The sequence below is a fragment of the Dipodomys merriami genome, unplaced genomic scaffold, assembly GCF_024711535.1.
Source record: "Dipodomys merriami isolate MVZ:Mamm:240054 unplaced genomic scaffold, mDipMer1.0.p SCAF_11, whole genome shotgun sequence".
NCBI lineage: Eukaryota > Metazoa > Chordata > Mammalia > Rodentia > Heteromyidae > Dipodomys > Dipodomys merriami.
Window position 1 is genome coordinate 44,034,788 of NW_027202382.1, and position 4,461 is coordinate 44,039,248.

Genomic DNA, 4,461 nt, shown 5'->3' on the forward strand with positions numbered 1-4,461 from the left:
CTCCATGACCCCTTTTCCTTTCTGTATTCTTGTACTGGGATTTGCTTTTGCTAGGCGGGCGCTCTACCACCTGAGCCATCCTCCCTCCGGATCCCGCGGGCAGGCCAGAGGCTGCGGGCGGTGTGGTGCAGGACCTGAGGGGGGCAGGCGGCAATGCACTGCCGGTCCCCTTCCAGCTCCCTAAAAATCCAGCCTCGGCCACATCCTGGGCTGCACACAGCTTGGGGTACACACGGGGACAAGCCAGGAGTAATTCCCTCCCATGGCTGTAGGCCTCAGGATTCTAACTAGTCCCCCCTCCCATCCTTCCCCTTTCCTCCCCCTCCGGTCTCTGTCTCTGGTGTTTCTGGCTGCTAAACTCAGCCCAAACAAAGGTCAAGGAGCAGCCAGATGAACCCTTTCCCTGGAGCCTGCCCCCCCCCCAATCCATGCGCTGGACCCAGGCAGGACTCCAGAGGCCACCTCCAGCTAGAATCCGACTCTGCTCCCGCCCAGCCAGGCCGCTCTTCTGGAGAATGTGGGGACTGGAGGGAAATCTCTGCAGCCAGTGGAGTAAAACATGTTTTGTAGGCAGAGAAGAGGCTGAGAGATTGGCTTTGCTTTACAACATAAATACCAAACAGAAATGATCCGATCAGGAGAGAGAGGATGAGGGGAAGGAGACTAGAATGTTCTGGGAGCTAGGACAGTGTTTGTTTTTTCCTGGAGGCGGCATGGAGGACCACCGGAAAAACTGTCCTCCACTCCCAGGGGGCCATGAGTGTGGGAGGAGTCCAGGGCGGGGCGGGGGGGCGGGGTCTTCAACAGTGCGCCCTGCTCCAGGTTTTCTGGCCAGAGGGTTCCTCGGTGAGCTTTGCCCTGGACAGCTATGAACCTGATCCAGCCTCTTCACCGAGAGATGAACCTGGAGCCCAGAGAAGTCGACCCAGGCAGCTTGAACGAGGATCACACAGTGATGGGTGGAAATTAGGGTCATCCGCTGGGCAACGGGGAGCCTAGGCAGGCCCCAGTGGGCGAGCAGTGTGTGGTTCAGCTGGTCTCCTGTGTTTGGGGCCTGTGCAGGGGACCAGGCTTGGAGGTGGAAAGGTCAGTGGGTAGATTGCCAATCGCGGGGCAGTGGTAGACAGCTTACAAGAGAGAACTCAGAGGCCACAGAGGCCCAGCAGGAGCTGGGCGAAGTCTGTGAGACACTTAGCTCCAATTAACTACCCCCAAAACTGGAGTGACATGTGGCTCGAGTGGTAGAGCACCGGCCTTGAGCAAAAAACAGCTCTGAGTGAAAACCTCAGGACTGGAATCAAAAAGAAGGAGGAGGAGGAAGAGAAGGAGGAGGGAGGGGGAGGAGGAGGAGGAGGAGGAAGAGGGAGAGGGAGAGGAGGAGGAGGAGGAGGAGGGAGAGGGGGAGGGGGAGGAGGAGGAGGAGGAGGGAGAGGAGGAGGAGGAGGAGGGAGAGGGAGAGGAGGAGGAGGAGGGAGAGGGGGAGGGAAAGGGGGAGGAGGAGGAGGAGGAGGAGGAAGAGGCAGCAGCAGCAGCATGTGGCAGCTATGGGAGGGACCCTGTGCCCAGAAAGAGCTGGAGCACCCCTGCAGCCCTCACTCTATCACAGCCCCTCCCTCCCCTTCTTCAGTGAGGGCTTTGCTTTGTTTTCATGCCTTGCTAGGATTTAAACTCGGGCCTTGCTCTCCTGCTTGCCTTTTTCTGCTCCCAGCTGGCATTCTACCACTTGAGCCACACCTCCACTCCCGGCTTTCTGCAGATTAACTGGAGATGAGGACTTTACTGCCTGGGCTGGCTGCAAACCACATGGATCCCAGGTAAAGACCAGGTGTTTTCAGACCAGGCAGGAAGTTCTTTTTCCTCCGACTTCCTTTCCTGCCTTCTGTTTCCCTTCCTCCTTTCCTCTCCCCCTCCGGGGCCTTCCCCTGCCCTTCCCCATCCCCTCCCAGCTAGAGCTCTGTACTACCACGCTCACCCTGTGCTCTGGGCGGGGCTGGAAGCGCAGCCCTAGCTGCTGCCCTGGGCCCCTAGCAGGCACAAGCTGCCCAGGTCCCGGCAGCCTGGTGCCCACCCCACCCCGGCAGCTCGGGTTTGATCGGCTGCCAGGATCTCCCAAATGTCAGCAGCAAAGTTAGCATCTTTAAGCGAGAGCCTGAGGCGATCTTTAAGCAGGAGGCTGGGGCGCCATGCTGATGAGGGAGCCTGCCGGGGCTGAGGCTGTCTCCCCACCTCCACAGGAGCTGGGGGCTCCCACTCTGGGCCTGCACCAAATCTGGACTTTTTCTGAAGCCTGGAGGAAGCAGGATTTTGCCCAGAAGAAACCAAAGTCTTCCCTCCCACCTTCTGCCCCCCCCCCCCCCATCAAGCCCCAAGAGGCCCAGGTCAGGCCAGTCTGAGGTGTGGATAAATATTTATTAACCAAATGGGTTCTGGAAACACCGAAGCCACCAGAAGGTGAATGCTTATTGGCTCTGTCTCCCCCCCGTCCCCTTAAGGGGAGACAGGGGCTGAGGCTGCCAACTTTGGAGTCAAACTCCAGGTACTAGGCTGGTGTCCCAGATCTGCATGGAGAACTGTGACCTTGAGAAAGTGGTTGACCTTGTCCAGGCTGCCACTTCATGAGTGGTCATGGCATGGAACAAAAACTGAATGAATGAATGAATGGTGGGTGATAGGTAGATGGATAGAAACATGAGTAGATAGGCAATGGTTGGATGGTCTTGGACGGCTGGATGGACAGATATGTACATGGGAAGACTGGTGGGCAATGGGGATATGGGTGAGCAGGTGGATATACGGAGAGGTGGAAAGATAGAAGAAAGGATGCATGCTACAGAACTAGATGGATGTATATACGGATGAATGAGTAGATAGATGGATGATGGATGGAATAGATGAGTGGGTGGGTACAAGAATGGACAAGTGGGGGAGGCTGGGAAGGTGGCTCAGCGGTAGAGCGCTCGCCTTGAGCTGAAGAGCTGAGGGACAGCGCCCAGGCCCAGAGTTCAGGCCCCACAACCAGCAAAAAACAAACAAACAAACAAAAAAACTCAGACAAGTGGATAGACAGATGAGTGAATGAATAAATGGATGATAGATGAAGATGGATATATTTATGGATGAATTAGTAGATGGACGATGGATGTATGAATGGATAGATGGATGGATGCTTGGATGAATTTTTGGGTGGATAAAGGATTGAATGAGTATGGGTAGATGGATGGATAGATGGATGGATGGATACATGGGTTGGTGGATGGATGAGTGGACAGATGGATAAATGAGTGGAATGGATAATCAAGTGGAAGATGAATGAACAGATGAATGTATATATGATGGATGGAAAAATGGAAGGATGGACAGACGGGTAAATGGATAGATAACTGAGTGGATGATGGATGGATGGATAAATGAATGGATGGGTGGGTGGGTGGATAGGTGGATGGAAAGATGGATGGGTAAATGGCTCATGGGGCTGGTGGGTGAGTAGACAGAGGATAGATGGAAAATGCTGGAAGTGTGGCTGGATGAAGGTAGGACTGCAGCAAGAACACGCCAGAGGTGGAAAACCTTGTCCTGCCCTGCGATTGTGCCCAACACTCTGAGGACAGAGCCATCTGGCCAGCATTTCCCCCATTTCCCTAAAGGACATCGTGTCTGCCCTCACAACAGGGATCTCTGTACAATCCTGGACTGTGAGGTTCCCAGTACTACGGCCAAACCAGTGCTGCTGCCCAAGCCCCCACCGGGGCCACTGCACCTGTCCTGCGAGGGACTCACAGGGCCATCTGGGTGGGGTCTGGGTGAGTTCATAAACATTTCCCAACAGAGGCCCGTGCAATCCTGTCTGCCGTAAAATTCAATATGGTGGACACCAGCCGGTCTGGTGAGGCCAGCGGTGTTAGGAAGGACTCCAAGGGGAGGAAGGGCACGTGAAGCCGGGCACTGGTGGCTCACACCGCAGATAGCTCTGAGGAGGGCGATTTGAAGCCAGCCCAGGCAGACAAGTCTGTCTCTTATCTCCAATTTACCGGCCAAAAGCTGGACGTGGAGGTGCGGTTCGGGTAGAAGAGGCCCAGCCAGCTTTGACAAAAAAGCTGTAAGGGACAAAGAGCAGAGGCTCAGAGGAGTGTGAGGTACAGAGACACCCCCAGACACCTAGCTGACCAGAGGGCACCCCAGAGCCCGAGGGTGGGAGGAGGCACGGGGGGAGCAGAGGGGACCCCATGGGCAGCACTGCAAAGCCACGGTCCCCCACTCCTGGGTCCTTTCTCTGTCCCCCACAGCCTCAGACTCATGGAAACTCACCTCTCCCATCGCTGGGGGGGGGCACCTGCGGGCAGGAGGGGGTCTCCACCCACAGGGGGCGCCAGGGCGGCTGGGGACCCCGCGGACCCCCTCTCACAGCCAGGGACACTGAGGCCAGGGCGGCCCCTCCTTGTCTGCCCCCCGTGGGAGGGGGTG

General features: G+C 56.5%; 1 long non-coding RNA gene across 1 annotated transcript; it reads left to right on the plus strand.

The window, feature by feature from the left end:
* Positions 1–812: 812 nt before the first annotated feature.
* LOC138816635 (uncharacterized) lies at positions 813–3,862 on the plus strand. Its single transcript, XR_011368701.1, has 3 exons — positions 813–1,086; positions 1,709–1,814; positions 2,235–3,862. It is a non-coding gene; the product is annotated as an uncharacterized lncRNA (long non-coding RNA).
* Positions 3,863–4,461: the final 599 nt, after the last annotated feature.